Here is a 15,123-nt window from a genome sequence, read left to right as displayed (position 1 = left end):
TGCTATATCTTACACTTCAACAGCACCAAATACTCTCCTGGTGGCTAAATTTGGTACTACTTTTTTTTTCGATAACTCTAAAACCCATAATTTCTTACCAACATTTATTGAGTTCTAGCTAGAGATGAGCGAGCGCACTCGCTAAGGGCAAATACTCGAGCGAGTATTGCCTTTTGCGAGTACCTGCCCGCTCGTCTCAAAAGATTCGGGTGCCGGCGGGGGCGGGGAGCGGCGGGGGAGAGCGGGAAGGAACGGGGTGGAGATCTCTCTCTCCCCCCTGCTCACTCCTGCAACTCACCGCTCACCCCCGCCGGCACCCGAATCTTTTGAGACGAGCGGGCAGGTACTCGCAAAAGGCAATACTCGCTCAAGTATTTGCCCTTAGCGAGTACGCTCGCTCATCTCTAGTTCTAGCCCATAGCTTTTTCACTAGAGACCTTCTGAGCACCTCTAATATAATCATGATCATGCTGTATTGAGGCTACATTCACACGGGCAAGCAAGATATTAGGCCAAGAAATTTGCGCTTGTGAACGTGCATTCTTAACGGCGGTGCAAAGCATTTTTAATTCGAAAATCACATTGCTTCTGGGAAATTGCGATCCTCACAAGCGTGTTTCGTGTGCATGATAGGCTTGCAAGTGTTTCCCATTGATTTTAATAGGAAATATCACATTGCACTGTACTTGCATGCACATGGCATGGTATGCGACTCCCATGCAATGTCTTTCAAGGACCTACGGAAAACAATGGGTCGAGGCGTTGCGACAGAATGCCCAAAAATGGAACTAGAGAATATCGTTCATGTGAATAAGCCCTTGAAGCACATTACTGGTGCTTGGAATGCCATTAAAATAGAAATACTGTCTGTTCTTTTATCAGTCAACATGAATGGATCATACTGGATAAGGATGGCGGCAGAGTGGGATTCTTTTTTCAATCCATTGCTATTATATTTTGAATAGAAATATGAAGAATAAAAGACAGATGCGGTCTGTACAAAATACACAAAGCCTATAAAATCTAACGATGACTAAAGGGAACCTGTCAGGAGATTCATGCTTCCCGAATATGAACAGCATGAACTCCCGACAGGCATCCTCATTACAGAGAGCTATGCTTTACTCCCTGTAGACTAGTGAGGGTGCCTGTCGGGATTTCACGCTGCCCATAGCTTGGCCAGTATAATTCTGCTGACAGGTTTCCTTTAAACCCTTCCAACAGCGGGGTTATTTTCTGGCTCTATGACTTGTCCACATTAAAAATGATAATGTATCCAAAAAAATGTTTGCTTTGTTTGTGGGTCATGAATGGTAAACTCATGTTTCCATTTAACTGATTTTATAGCGCTGTCTGCGATTAGTACAATAGGTATATTTATCGGAAATTGTGGCAATGGTCCAGCATGAAATTCACACATTGATACATTGTAGTAATGCACAAACCCAAGCTGATTCCTTTGGATGCAGTTGTAAGGTACTGGGAAGCAGTGACATATCTGTGACCGGAACAGGTTACAAGCTGGGTGCCCCGCTATGGAGCAGTGGAATCCAAATGTACGGTCCTCTGATGAGACTAAAGCCTGGTTTAGACACAACGATTATCGCTCAAAAAATCTGTTGAGCGATTTTTGAGCGGTAATCGTTGTGTGCTTTTTTACAGTGCAAGGCGATTGCTCAAACATTGAGCGATCACCTTGCGCTCCCAGTGGGCATTGCAGAAGACAAGCAGGGCCACTTGTCTTCTGCATCCAGCTGTTCTCTGCTCGGAGCGCCTGGCTGTTATACAGCTGAGCACTCCGAGCAGAGTATACAGAACACAGCTGGACCGCTCTGTTCTTCATACCCCGCCTGTCTTCAGGGAGCGGGATACAGCTGAAACAGTAGTATCAGCTGTATCCCGCTGTGAATTCCTGATAACTGATAAAAGATCAGCGATCCGCGACAGCTTAACAAAAACTGCACAACGTCAGTGCAGTTAGACACAACAATTATCGCTCAAAAGATGGTTTTGAGTTGCGTCTAAAAGGGCCTTTATCTCTGCAATAGCTCTTCCTATGAGGAACCTGGAGAGGTTTCTTGTATTTCTACTTTTTTTGTGTTTTTTATGTTTAGCAGCATATTTGTTAACACTGATTATAATAAACATAATGAAACAGAAAGATAATATTGAAAATAACTGCGTACTTAACATTTACCTAATGACTATTATTACAAGACTGCAGTGGTGTGCACAGTAGGGGGTTGTGGGGTCTAGACCCCATTTTCGCCTATGAAAGCGCTGGGCATTTGCAATTTGTGTCCTGGTTTAAGAGCTGAATGTATTAAATTACAACACTCAGAACAACCTACTGTTTCTTAATACACATATTTCAACAGGACTGGTTGACTGCCATGCATATACTGTATATGAGGCCCTCCCAACTTTTCCAGAATGGATGTGGTTGAGAAAGATCGGACACATTGAATAACATCATACGATCCTTTTGTTCTTCCTAGTAAAACGTTACCGTCAATCGAGCCTGGCTTTTGACTTTTTTCACTCTTCCCATGGAAAATACATAAGCGTGTTACGTCCGCTCGGTGCACTAAAGTGTTCCGCCTCCATACAGATGCATGATGGTGTCCAAATAAAACTGCACACACCCATACAGCATTTGCACTGACAAACTACACCTCCCCAAACAAGATGGAAGGACCCCTGTCCCTTACTAACCCCTGCCTAAAAGCGGGGTGATCATTCCAATAAGGTCAGCCCCACAGTCTTCATCTGGTGACCTGGCTATCCCTGACTAGGAGCCTGGAGAGATGCACTAAACACACGACACCAGAGGCGTAACTTGAAGCTCCTGGGCCCCAATGCAAAACCTGGAACGGGGCCCCCAACTATAACGCTTTATTCATAGTACCGGGCTTCCTATATGGAGAAGAGAGGCCTTATGGCCCCCCCAAGGCTCCTGGACCTGGGTGCAACCGCATCCCCTGCGTCCTCTATAGTTACGCCCCTGCACGACATGACACTGTTCACACACACGGAATGCAGAACAGGACTGCATATAAAGCACATATCTGGCCACCTGCACAGACATACCAAACACGTCGCTGTTCACACCAACATACCAGGTTATGCATACAACATATAACCCCAGCTCACATGCAAACAGATAGTAACTACAGCAAAACCAAGTGTCCCCATTCCACGGGGAAAGAGATTGAACCACTATGCTGAGATACAGGGAACAGTGCAGGCATCACCCATTTGACACACATATATGACATCAGATGTCTGCAGGTTGCACCTGCCAAGGGATAAGCAGAAACTTGCAGACTCATACACCCCAGAAACCACAAGGAGGGGAGGGACAGCAGGTGTCCAGACCGTCTTCAGGGAAGGAGTAAGAGACACTACAGACAAGCATGCAACACCAGCACAGAGTGGAATAAACACAGTGGGCACAGAGATACATACAATGACCAGCAATCTCTTCACAAGAGTTGCTGGTATTTATCTCCAGCAGACGAGGGGGATTGGCTGGTGGAGAATACCACACCCAGCCAGCTCAATTAACCCCTACCTGTGAAGGTGTGCACAAGGAAACCTGTAGAACCACAGATCCCAGACGCACAACCTTAACAAAGCACTTGTCTAAATAGAGTCCCCTCATGTGTATGGGGGAGCTGGAAGACAGCAGTTAGCCAAATGAGCCTTCGGCTGACACCTATTACAGATGTATGGGTGCCTTTAGGGTCGATTCAGGTGGGCATATATCCCATCCTTGTGCTCTCTGTGTATTTCACGGATAGCAAACAAACCTATTATAGCCAATTAGACTATTCACATGACTAATTTTTCTTGCTGGCTGATTGTCCATGTGGAAAAAAAAATCACTGCATTTCCATTCCTGCTCCACAAACAAGAGTAGGAAATGCAATGTCCACTGCTCCGGCCTCTCCGACAGCACATGGGCATGCGACTATGTACTATCCGATGCAAGTTGCACCCAAGATTATCGCATACGCCCATGTAAGTGGAGCCTTACTATTGTTGTTGCAGTAGGATCTTTAAATCTCAGATTTCGAAGCGTACGTGCCAATTTCCAGGTCACCTGGTTTTGTCTCACATGGTTCTTTGCATGCTTGGTGTATACTTTTGTGTGCCTACTTTGTATATGGTATTAACCCTCTTGCTCAAATACTCTGCGGGCCACTGAGAACCTTCCCTCTAGCACAGAAGTTATGTACAGTTAATTTATATACAGCTTCTGCAATTCAAATAATGCAAACCAAATGTGTGCGTATCCTGATGGTTTAGGAGAAGACTGTGCCAAAGTACGAATTGCCACTAAATCAGACACCAGATGGTGAAAAGAATAGATCTGGGCACACAAGCATTGCTTTGCCTCTTTTGGATTACCGACACAGGGTAAGCAAGTAAATAGCTATCACCCCATGTTTTAACTGCAAACAGTCCTAGACACAGGAACAGACCTCAATTGCCACCATCTTCCAAGTTATCTTGTCTGCCGCTTGCAATAAATCATCCGGCGTTCTTTTTTGAATGCCGGTTTCAAACGCTTTTCTATTATGCGCCTAATGTAGAGTAATGGTATCGTAGATCCCAATAGCAGTACATTTGTCCTTATTACATTAATTCCTCCCTTTCTCTTTCCTATCTGATGCAGAATAAATGTTAACCTTCTACATATGCAATCAGAGTAGGAGCTGGGGGAGATTTGCATTTAGATTTGTACTGCTTATTCCGTAATCCACCTTTATTTAGAAGTCTTCCCATTGATTTATATTTATTTGTGAGGCCGCAGCATTATCTACAGCTCTATGACATTACATAAACAAGCGTGATGTCTTCTCTAACAAAGACTGACAATGTCCAGGGGTGATGAAAGCTCAACTAGCAATCCACAAGAGACCCAGCGAGGAGCCAGGACTCAGGAAAGCAATCTGCACAATGTCACCAATCTGTCATAGATTCTTGTCCATCTTGATATATAACTGTAAAATATGTAACTCTGTTTACTGTTACAATTAATTGTATTTTGCTCCGGTTTTATTTTTGGGGGGTGTCCAATGAAATATCAGAGGAAGGGGCGAATCCATCATTATTTACCAATGATTAGAGTTTGGGGAGATGAGCAAGAAGGAAATCAATTATGCTCAATGGAAAATGGTCAAAAATGGGATTGCTTCAATATTAACAAAAGTATCAATAAAAAGGCAGGTGTAATAATCCACAGGAAGAGTTCGTTCACATCAGGGCTTCAGGGTACGATTTGAATATCGGTGCAGAATTTGATGCGAATAAGCAGTAGACAAATAAGGAAGATGGAAAAATACCTTTGCAGCAACACTTATTGGATGGTAGGAATGCTACCATCCAATAGGTGTTGCTGCAAAAGGTATAGGTGGTGCTGCAGAGGTTTTTTTTTTATCTTCCTTATTTGCATAAATTACCCAGAGGAGCTTGCATGGCCTTATAAGTCTCCTCACTCACTTTCAAGGTGTCCCCACACCCCTTCTCCTTGGGGAGAGACTATATTATCCACCAACCCACTTACCCCCTAGGTGTCTCCTCACTCACTTTCTAGGTGTCCCCACACCCCTTCTCCTTGGGGAGAGACTATATTATCCCCCAACCCACTTACCCCCTAGGTGTCCACACACTTTTTTTGGCTGCTCTCCTTAAGGAGATACGACACCTCTCCTAAGCAGTAGACTTACATTGAATAGGTGAAATCTGCTGCGGCTCTGCATTAAAAACTGGGTCAACTCCGCAGTGCAAAATATGTTGCAGATTGTAGAGCAAATCTGCACCAAAATACGCCATGCGTGACTTACCCTTAGGCCGGTTTCAAACGGGCGTATTTGCACATGCAAAATTTTGCATACGCAGAAAATAAAACCCATTGATTGCAATAGGTTTGTTCACATATCTGTAGTTTGGACACTCATTTCAGTTGCGCCAAAAAAAAAAAATAGAACATGCCCTGTTTTTCTGCATATTTGTGCACCAAAGGTCTCTAGAGAAGTCAATGGAGTGTTAGCAAATACGTAAGGGGATGCGTGAAACACTGCATAATTGCGCTGGAAAAAGAACACATCTGGAACTCTTTAAGACAAATTAGCCATTTTAGTCAGTGCGTCTGTGTTTGCTGCACACAAATGAACGTGTCTTGCGGGTCTAAAAATTACGCCATTGCATGCGCAAAATAGCATAGTTCATTCCACAAAAACTGTACGCCTAGGCATGCACAAATATGCATATGCCCATGTGAAGCCGGCTATGATCACACAGGGCAAAATGTGCGGCAGAGTGTCCACAGCGGACATTCCTTAACAGATTCACAGCGCAAAATTGTGGTCAAAATCCGCACACAATGGTTTTTGACATGGAATGTGGTGCAGAACTAACACCCTCAGCGCTAAAACACATGAGCCCTTATACAGCAGTAATAATCATCGCCGTATAATGGGACAAAACAAAACCACTGATTTCAATAGGAGTTCAGTTGGTTTGTTTTTACTGCGAGGATTTTTCATTCGCGAATACAAGGCCTGAGAAAATATACGACATGCCCGATCCTCCCTGCCCATAGGGAACACATCGTGGGGCTAAGATCAGGCACCACCTCTTTTCCCGCAGCTCAGCTCCATTGACATGAAGGGGCTTGAGCTGCAACAACACACAATCTTTCTTTTGGAAGAAGGCAGCCATGTTTTTTCTAATCCTAAAAATCCCTTTAAGGCCAGCATCACACAAGTGTATTACAGGTGCATTGATGTGCCCAAAATACGGATAAGTGCCTCAACCTGACTCCGGTCTACTGACCCGAACTCAGATCATCATAGGGATCTATAGTGCTCAGAGTTTGGGTCAGTACTACCGCTATCGAGCCTGGACACGCTTGTGTGAAGCTGGCCATAGTAGTTTCACACATAGTGTTTTTCGGAAGGACAAGACTTTTTTGTGGCGTTTTTGCCCGGTGTCATTTTTTTGTAACAAATAACGTTGAGGTCAGATGTAAGCTGTAACTCAATAGGGAATTATTAAATGTGCTGCAGTGTTTTTCTGGTAGTGGTCTTTCCACAGTGCATTTTATGTGTCCATGTCTTTTTTTAGGTATTTTTTCATAGCTTCTATAGGGAAAAAACCCCTGAAAAAACAGATATCAAAGTGTCTGACCCAAAAAGTTACAAAAAAGTTTGTACAAAAAAACTAAAGAAATTCATGGTGCCCTTTTTACAAGCCTCCAAAAGAAGTCATAGAAAAATGTATGAAGGAAGCCTTAAGGCCGTATTCATACCTGTGTGATGTCTTCTGATGTGATTTCTATTGTCCGGCTCCAACCTACCAAAATACTGGAGCCACACACATATAGGATCCAAAATGTCCCAGACGGACTTTGTCCAGGGTCTGCGCCTGGTACTGCAGCTCAGCTCCAATTCAATAGAATGGGACTATGTTGTAGATACCAGACCATTGACAAGCGTAGCATAATTTCTAGAAAAAAAGACCTTTATTGTATATTTATACAACCCCTTTAAGACCGATGCTAAAATTGTAAGTAGTCTCTGAAGCCACACAATAGCATAAATGTAATGAGGACAATAGTAACTGTGAACAATGTGCAACCACAGGAAAGTTGATGACTGCAAGTGAATGGGGATGTGTTGTAGTTTCCCGCACAGCGGGTGGCTTGGAGCATGTCTGAGCAGGGAAAATCAATGAAGTTTAACTAGCACTGCAGCCCTTTCATTTTGGAAATCAGTGGGGGTCCTGGTAGTGGGACCCCAACAATCTTAGTGAAATCATACTGGTAGTAAGAAAGTTTCTTTAATATATAATAGTTTGAAGCAGAGGCGTAACTAGGAGTCTTTGGGCCCCGATGGGAACTCTGTAACAGGGCCCCCTATCTACCATGTTCCATTTATTATACTGATGTCTTTATATGTAACAGGGGGGCCCCTAAGGCTCCTGGATCCGGTAGCGACTGCTACCTCTGCACCCCCTATAGTTACGCCTCTGGTTTGAAGGACAATACATTTTCCTGTTTTATGGGTGCAGAGACTTTTTATGCCATGTATAGTGATACCAATACTAGTGATCACTAAGGAACTCCCACCTCTGGGAGGATGCGGCTCACTTGCATCTAGAGGATGTAAAAAGTCTGATTCATTTTTTTCTAAACTCCAGCATACACTGTGTTTGGCATTTTTTCAGGCATTTTCCCAGAAGATTCTATGTTGGAAAAAACACTAAAAAAAATTGTAATAAAAAACAATTGCAAGCACTTTTACTGTGGAAAGCACAAAGATAGAGCAGGCTGTGTTGTGGAGCGGGAAAAAATCAACTTGCAACTCATAAATCTTGCGCGATTTTCTCAGCCGTGTGAAAGCTGCCTAACAGCCTATTGGTTATGGGTTTTGCAATTAGAATTAGAGGAGTTGACATCTCTGAACTCTTCACAAAGCCATAAGGTGAAATGATAAAATTCTAGTTGTTTGTAACCACCACTAGGGGGAGATTATGAGTTAATACATACGGATTTTTTATTGCATTCACTTGGAGCTGTGTATATAAGGGGTGATCCCCTGGAGTTATCAGGTTTTTTGTGCTATTTTCTGTTTAATATTGTTTCATGCTATCTCTTTAATGCAGGGGGAGATCATCTGATGAAAGAAACAGAAATCAAACGGTCTGAGTTTCGAGAGAAACAAGAGAAGGGGGTGTAATCCCACTCAGCTACTACAGGGAAGGTAAACGGTGTGAGAGAATACTCAGTCTACTCGGTAGACAAAGCATAAGCCTACGGCATAAATGGGAATGGGTGCAGCTGAAGGAACCAGAAGCTTTGGTCTTGGGCGAACTAAAACTACCACCTCCACTGACTAAATCCCTGCAATGGCCTCCTCACAGTGCTGCTCCTTAACATTGTTGTTAACTCAGCACTGGCGAATCACAAATTGAATTTATTAAACATTTGCATTAAAGTCATGTTTCATTGAAGCATTCAAGACGTGGAGTCAGCGTGTAGTCATTCCTTCTGCCAACTACAGTAGCACTGAAGCTTGGGACCCCTCAACTCTCTCCAGGCTTTATGTGGCAATTGGTGTGTCCCTGGTTTGTAACTCCAACCTAAGGTAGGCCCTAGACAACTAGCACCAACATTTCAGGCAAGTCCTTTCCCAAACACCAAATGGGCCGGTTTCTACTGCCTATTCTCGGACCCAAGTCTCACCATACATACCTATGTAGCATGCTGCAATGCTAATGAGCCGCCGCTCAAAGTGAATAGTAACGACTTACAAGCACCAGATGATCTGAGCCGCGGCTACATCTGTATACATTTATAAACTTCCCCAAGTCATAGTTACAGGCAGCCAGCATGTAATCATTTAACTCTATGACTATGCAAAAGGAAGCAAGAGATATTAGAGCTCTGCATCAACTTCAAAAAATGGCCAAATAGAAATCAAAATCGACAACAAGGCCATAGAATGCGAGTAAGACTTCATCTTCCTTGGCTCAAAAATTTACCAGGCTGGAGAATCTACGCCAGCGATAAAACGTAGGATAGCTTTGGATGCTAAACAGAATCAAAATCTCGATATCGTATAGCAACTAAATGCAGAATAGTGCAAACCACCGTTTTCCACCATAGCCATGAATGGATGTGAAGGCTGGACTGTGAAAAAAGCTGATAGAAGGAGGATTGATGCGTTTGAGCTGTGGTGCTGGTGACCAGGACGGCGAGAGTAACAAACACAGAAGTTGTGAAGCGTATAAGACCCGATATATCACTGGAGGGGAAGATGACCGGACTCAGGCTCACCGATTTTGGCCATGTAATGCAAGCAGAGTCACTAGAAAAATCTATAATGCTTGGACAGATCAGCGGCAAAAGAAGACCCGGACGCCAAAGGACACCATGGTCGATACTGTCAGGGCAGATACTGGCATGGGTATCACACAACTGAAAGAAGCCGTGCAAAATCAAAAAACATGGCGGGAGGGAGCCTTTAGGGTCACCAAGGGTCACGAACGACTAAACAGCTAACAACAACAATCAACTTCAGCCTGCATGATCCTATAAAGCAATACCGGCTTATTTATAGTAAAGAGCAAAAGTACATTTTTTGATTATTGATTTTTATGGACGTACATTTCTATATAATATTCCAAACTCAAGAAAGTCTCTAGAAAAACCACCAATGTTTGATAAGCTCTGTACAGTTTCTGCTACCATAAAATATTATAGTTTGCAAAACTTGTGCACCTTCCACTTTTCCTGTACCCATCACTAAATAGTAATTAAAAAAAAAACTCTAACCGAAAATTGTGTCAAGTGCATTGCCATGGCTTAAGCAGTGTAATGCCGCACCGACACACGTCTGAGCTGTTTTCATAGTTTCCAAGGATAAGGTTGTTACATTAGCAAAATTACAATTAGTTTCAAACCATTAAATACATTTCAATGTGTTTTCCTGGTGAGGGAATCTGAAAAAAAATCAATTAATCAATGTGTAATTTGCACTTAAAACTGCTTACTACAACCCTTTATTGTCTTATTACCGCAGGACATATTGAGACGTTAATTTCAGAGGTATAGTTAGCGTGAAAAGAAGAAAGTGCCTCCATCATGTCCGTAAATATACTAACAATAATCCACAAATGTATAATGATTATATATGTATTTAGCCACGAGGATTGTGAATGGCTGACTTTCTCCTCTGGGAAGAAATTTTCTCTATAAATAAGATATAGAATGAGAAGCTAACTAAACAAATACCTTTCCTAAAGCACATTTTATTTTCTTAGCAGAAAATATGGCCAAGCTGAGAAAATCAATACTAGCCCATTCTTTGTGGCAGAAATATAGCTACTGGGCTGGGTTATCTTGCTGCCAGGCACTCCATATACTAGTATGCATGTGGATACTGTACATACAGTAGATAGATAGATAGATAGATAGATAGATAGATAGATAGATAGATAGATAGATGAGGGGGGGGGAGTGGGGCATCTGCCCCAGGTGCAGTCAAGGCTGATGGGGAAGGGAGAGCCTGCCTATCAATTTAACCCCCTACAGTTTACCTGGAATAGAGCTAGTTCTGCAGGAGAAGGATATTACCGTTTTGGACAAACTGAGCTTCTTCTAATTCAAACAGTTGTTGCTCCTGTTCTATCAGCGCTACTGACATGCTTCTGAGATCATTTTATAGCAAGGAATCTTTGCATGTTTAGAGCACTTACAAAATTGGAGCTATAGCCATTTGAAGTAGGGTCGGGAATATTGAATTTACAACTGTCATGTTTGGTGCAGAGCAAGGGTGTGGCTCCTTCACATGGAAGTTAGAACTGCAGTTTGCGCGTGGGGATGGAGAAGTCAAACTGATTCTGTGCCCCAGGTGTTGGAAAGCTTAGCTATTTTTATTGCTAGAAGGATACTATGAGAGCATAAGCCCTGACCGCTGGGTGCCAAGGGGTTGCCAACAAGCCATTCTGCTTTGACCTGGGTGTTCAATGATGCGCAAAATAAGAAATGCACCTTCTTGATGGCACGGTTCTCATTCAGAAACAATCTCCAAGAATATTTTTTTACCATTTTTTCTTTAGTGCATGACTCAACTTTATATACCGCGATGCTTGAAGAGAAACTGGGTAGGAACTGCACATGCAGCTCCCCAAACTACATACATTTCAGAATAAAACATAAAAGGATGGGGGGGGGGTATTTCATAAGAGACTTTGTGCGAGAATCCCGGCATTAAAAAGTTGCAAAGTTCAGCGCCAGTCCCAATTACACAAAAATGTGCGATTTTACACCGCTTTTGCCACTTTTGTAAAAAGTGGGCGGACGTTGAACCACGGGACAGGGCCGGACACAGGGCTGTCAAATTCACTATAATTATAGTGCAAGTCTACGGCAAGGTTTACCTGCCATAGATTTCAGCAAATGGCACACAGCCGACCCAAATGTAATAATGAGAGGGCATATCAATATACCATGCTGTCTGTGGTTCGACACCATGCAGCTACTGACAGGTTCCCTTTAATAAAGCAATTCTCTAGTATGCCTCAAAATGCCTTAGGCTGCTTCCACCACTGAGGGGTCAATTCGGCATGTAGTTGTCTACTGCTAATATTCAGATGTGTTCAGGTCAGACCCCACAGGGGTGAAATAGCTTGAACCCCATGGGCCCCAATGCAATATCTATAACAAGACCTCCCTGTTATCACGTGCCATTGATAATACTGGCATCATCTTATTTGCAGAGGGTTTTTATGCTTCTTCAAGCCCAAAGGCCAAGTGCTATTGTTTCCTTTGCACCCACTATAGCTATGGCTCTTGACTTGAGCAGTGGATACCATTATTCAACATTGTAACTTTATAGGAGTCCTTGGGATGTGTTTGACCTTTGCAAAGACTTTAGAGTTACTATAAGTGGATCAGATTATAAATGATATGTTATAGTTTGCAATGAGCTCTTCTAATATTATCCTAAATCTTTTTTTTTTTTACATCTAATTAGCTGTCCACTTTTGATTTGCATTCACATGTACTTCTTGGTTAGACATTGTCATCTCCCATGCCAGTGTGCCTGGCAGAACAGGTCGGCTGGCTCCCTTATGAGGGTAGGACTGTGACTTATTGTGTTGTTCAGCAATGTTTATGTGCCTGGCGGTGTGCTTAGTACAGCGGCATCATGTGGCTCTGCCATATAACAATTTTTATGTCTTTTCCTTGTCACTCTATTTTAACTCCTGCTGTAACTGTTAAGGTGCATGCTTGTATTGTATGCAACCCCATTATCATGATATATTGGTCTGCAGTATTCAATTCTGGCATTATGTATTCTATAGTAATCCTGATGTCTCTGACGGAAGATAGAAGGTAAAAGAGGGAGCAAAAGGTAAAGAAAATATCACACAGCTTGAATAGTAAAGTTGGCATTCTATAGACGGACACAAACTGAATGTTTGTAGACTAAGTATGTGACGCCAGTCTCTTTTGTCAGTAGGAAACTCACAAAAAATACGTAAAATCTAGGTGGATGTTGCAATCATCAAACTCAGGTAAGAGAATTCCTATAAGAACATAAGGCAACTAATCACATACAGACATTTTTCTTGTTTTGGACTGGTAGCTCTAGGTAGTCACATACATAATAGCATTGTAGCATTCTCCAGAGCAGCACGAGTCCTCTGGAACACGCTACCAAGGGATATCCGGGCAATCCAGGACTCACAAAACGTCAGGCGTGCTCTAAAAATGCACTTCTTCAGGGAGGTATACCACATTCCCTAAACAAACCCCTCTGTACTCCGCCTGATAACATGCTCCCTGACCTACCGACTGCAATCCCTGCTAGCCATCATAAACTGCTCCTGCAGTCATACCGATTCTGCCGTCACACGGCTAAATGTCTGACCGTTGTCTATGTGTATAACATCCCTCACTCTCCACCTCGCCATACTGTGCACATCTCCAGCCCCTTTACCTTCTGTATCACCCCATTATTTGTAGTATGTAAGCTCGTTGGAGCAGGACCCTCACCCCTATTGTTTCCATCAACTGATTACTATGTAACCGTGGTTCTGTAATGTTTGTACTTTTGTCTTTCAGTATTCTCCCTGTCTTTGTAAGCGCTGCGGAATATGTTGGTGCTATACAAATAAAGATTATTTCTATTAGCATTGTATGTAAGGCCAAAAAAAGACATATGTCCATCTAGTTCAGCCTATTAACCCCCAATGTTGATCCAGAGGAAAGCAAAAAAAGCAATGAAGCAGAAGCCAATTTTCCCCATTTAAGGGAAAAAATGCCTTCCCGACTCCAATCTTGCAATCGGAATAATCCCCTAATCACCGACCCTTCTAAAGTTATTAGTGACTATAACATATAATATTGTATCCCTCAAGAAAGACGGCCAGGCCTGAACTCTTATCGAATTTGCAATCACTACGTCCTCAGGAAGAGAGTTGCATAGTCTCACTGCTCTTACAGTAAAGAACCCCCTTCTATGGTGGTGTAGAAACTTCTTTCCTCAAGTTGTAGAGGGCGACCCCTTGTTACAGTCACAGACATAACTTAGACCAACACATACATGTGGAAGAATAAGGGATGACACATGCAGCGTGCCTATAGTTCTGCATTATAGAGCTGTAGGCTGTCTGTGTGTTCCAATACAGTGCCTCTTTATAGCACTTTAGTCACCCCTACAAGTACACTTTATGGAGAATACCTTCGTAATATGATATGAAATGGATTATATCCCATTATTTGCTTCTGCATGAACTCAAGCCATGCATAGGTACAGTTTGACTCATAGATTTCCGTGAGTGCCATATATTACAGATCTGCACAACGTGGATCCATAACATGGCCATGTGCCTGAGCCCTGATTCTATTGTATAGAGTAATCCAGAGTTAATATGATTCTAAAAGGATTGGAACTTGTTGTGGACTATCAGTTCGCCAACCACTTATTACTGTATTCTTGAACCGTGAATAGCTGGCCACTGTGTAAAGCACAGGTGCGATAGTCGCTGGTACATAGTCGTACAATGTAAAGGTACCTTATGGCACATCACCCTGGGGGTGAGCAGGCAGAAAAAAGTGCTGCACCACCCTACTTAGGGTACAATGAGCTTTGAGAAGGGCTCTGAGACTGTAAGAAAGTTGGGCACACTTTACTGTCCAGAGAAGCTGCTCTGGAGGTTACAACTGCTGAGAAACCAAGTTCTTTGAGAGAAATAGAGTATGTGGAACACACTCCTGTGAGTTGTTGAGGACTATTACAGTGGTTTCAGGCACTAGAGTGGAGCCTTAGGTATAGTAGCCGCTGGTCTGGAGAGTCGTCAGGGAAGAGCCAGGAGTCAGCAGCGGGAAGTCTCAGTTCACAGTGCAGATGGAGGAGGTGGGTAACATAGTCAGGAGGGAAGCCAGGGGTCGTTATCAGAAGGTCTCAGTAGAATCTCAGAGGAGCAGATGTAAGTGAAGCTTGGTCAAGGCTTGGAGCACAATAATTATACGCTGCTGCTGTGTCAGAGTCAGGCTTTTTTAGTGAGCCTGATTAGAAGCAGGACAGAGAGGAGGGAACTAGA

This window comes from Eleutherodactylus coqui, chromosome 1 (genome assembly GCF_035609145.1).
Source record: "Eleutherodactylus coqui strain aEleCoq1 chromosome 1, aEleCoq1.hap1, whole genome shotgun sequence".
Lineage (NCBI taxonomy): Eukaryota > Metazoa > Chordata > Amphibia > Anura > Eleutherodactylidae > Eleutherodactylus > Eleutherodactylus coqui.
Note: the sequence above shows the minus strand (reverse complement) of the source record.